Below are 2,742 nucleotides of genomic sequence, written 5' to 3' on the forward strand. Positions count from 1 at the left end.
TAGTCAAAACAAGTAAAAGAAAGTATACTAAAATTACATTGTCAAAGTACAATACAAAAAAAACAAGGCTTAAAGCATAATTTTGAAAGCATCGTTCAGAAATACACAATAAACTCAAAAATTTTAAATTCAAAACAAACTTGTGTTCAATAATAAGATTGAAAATCATTTGTAAATTAAATGCAAGTCCACAGTTATTCTGTACTTTACTGTATTTTTTTTAGTGTTTTTTTTCCTGTACTGTTTAATTATTGGCCTTTGAAGAGAATGATCTTAGTCAGTTTCTGATGAACAGACTCTTTTTTTAATCTGAAGTGTGTAATCTGACAACATGTTTCTGTCTGATGGTGTAGTAACTGGTCACCAGGAGTTGGATGAGGTCAAAGTAATGGTTGTCCATGCCATATTGAGACTCCACTATATGTTTTCTGAGGCACAATGGATCCATATCCCCACATTCATTTTTTACACAGACCAACACTCTGTGTTGGGAGCAGACATTTGTTACAAATGTTCATGAAGAGCCTGATGCCTTTTTCTGCTGCAGTTAAAAGGTGCACTACACCTTGTGAGGGTGGTAACAAGCCCACCTTTATTTTTCATTTGAAGCAGCTGATACAAATCATCATATTGAGGTTGGACAGCATTAGAGACCAAAGATGATTCACACACATCTCAACACACCTCAGTTACAATCTGACGCACCATAAAACCTGCAGCGTATGTTATGATCATAGCAAAGGSAGCAAGTTTTGCTGAGATCCATGTGCTGTACGTGTGGTCCATGTTGTTGTCCATAAAATGTGAAAAATAAATATATTTACTGTTYCAGAGCTTTAATAAGCAATCCACAAAGATCCTGAGTGTAAGGTAGTTCTTTTCTTTTTTTTCTTTTGTTGTTTTAAAGCTAAAACACAAACCGTCTCTTTCTCCTTGTCCTTGACATCATGACTGAAACTGTGAGAAATTAAAGAATTTGTCAGGCGGTCAGTATGAGGCCTCAAACGTCTGCAGACAATATGGGCGGAGTCCGTGCAACTCACAGTTTGCTGGATGTGGGAGCCTTCAGTAACAGTAGGCCCAGCCTACTAGAATTAGCATTAGCTTTTTTAGCAGTAGCAGTAGAAATAGCATTAGAACATTAACATTATCTTCATGTCAGTAGAAAAAAATGAGCAGAATTAGCCTTTAGAATAAGCATCAGAAGTAGTCATTTAGCAAAAACATGTTCGATTTTAAAAACAAGTCTTTGGATGATTTGAAAATATGTTAATTCATTTAACAAAGACAAAGATTTAAATCACAGCACCAACCTTCTCAATGAGCTGAAAGTTTTGAAATATGAATGATTAAAACAATAAAACGGCACAAAGTGCAGAAGTAAAAATTAAGTGTGAAAAAGAGCAATTAAATAATTAAAGATCTAAACTAGAGGAAAGGCATATCACCTGCCACTGTTTTAGACTTAAATCACATGACGCTGTTGTTGTTTTGGTCAAACCTTGAACAGAACTTCATGCAAACTCATGAGACGTCTCATCTGTGACTGACTCTGTTCAACCAGTGGGTTTTTATTTCAGTTAATTTTTAGTGTTTATTCTTCAACATCTGACTTCTCTGTTTATATCATTTAAATAAGTTTATTTTGACAGGACAAGATGTCTCCGCTGGTTTTTGAGTGGACATCCCGCTGATCCTCAGGTAATTAGCCTCTTTTGGGTGAACTCCTGCCCAAATTGATCATCAATCTCGGCTGGCTTGAATTACACTCTAATTATTGGAGCCCAAAACCCCGAGGAGCCCCTCAGCTCGCGCGGGGAGCTCCTAATAGCGAGTCGAGGGGCTAATTGGGGGGACAGGTAAGGTTACATGTGACAGCAATTAAGTAGAGCGCGGGGCCAACTTTATGACCTCGGGCGAGCTTGAGGCTCCACCCGGACCTGGTCCTATTTTAGACTCTCTGTCCACTCAGGAGGGGCAGGCTGGGCCCACAGGGTCCACGGGACAGAAAAAAACTAACTTTATTATAGTTATACATTCAGAATCAAGGAATGGTGTTGAGGTGCAGCAGAACATAAACAAAGAATAAAAAACAAAAGTACAAGATTTAAAAAGAAGAAATAAATAAATAAAATGCGTAAAGACCAATCCTCAGGGAGCCTGACCCCATGTGACTAATCAAGATTATATCTGGACGAAATAATTTAATCAAAAATTATTCTTAAAATGAGTTTATGTAAAAGTTTAAAGGCTGAATTAACCTCTAAACCAGAGGTTCCCAAACTTTTTATCTTCTGACCCACAAAATATGCATAGCAAAAATTTGTGACCCCAAATATTACTGGTCTGAGTACACGAACGTTGTTAAAAACTCTAAAAACACAGGCTTTTTGACAGTCTAACCAGCTTGTACACAAATATAAATACTTATTTATACTCATTTTCTGTTTTGTAATAATTATAGGGAAAATATTACATCATCAATTATTTTATTTTCCTTTGAATTGATTTCTGGAGATTATCCAAGGTGCTTCATGACCCATAATTGGGTCCCAAGCCCAACTTTGGGAACCAAAGTGCAGTGGTTCCCCTTTTGACCCACAAAATAACAGTAGCAGAGACCTGTGCCCCCAACTGTTTTTGTATGATAAACATTTGTATCAGGTCAACTAAACATGGGCATTGTAAAAAGAATTTTATGCTACATTTATCCATTTTACACTAACCTCACTCATTTGTAAC

This window comes from Austrofundulus limnaeus, unplaced genomic scaffold (genome assembly GCF_001266775.1).
Source record: "Austrofundulus limnaeus strain Quisiro unplaced genomic scaffold, Austrofundulus_limnaeus-1.0 Scaffold479, whole genome shotgun sequence".
NCBI classification, from domain to species: domain Eukaryota; kingdom Metazoa; phylum Chordata; class Actinopteri; order Cyprinodontiformes; family Rivulidae; genus Austrofundulus; species Austrofundulus limnaeus.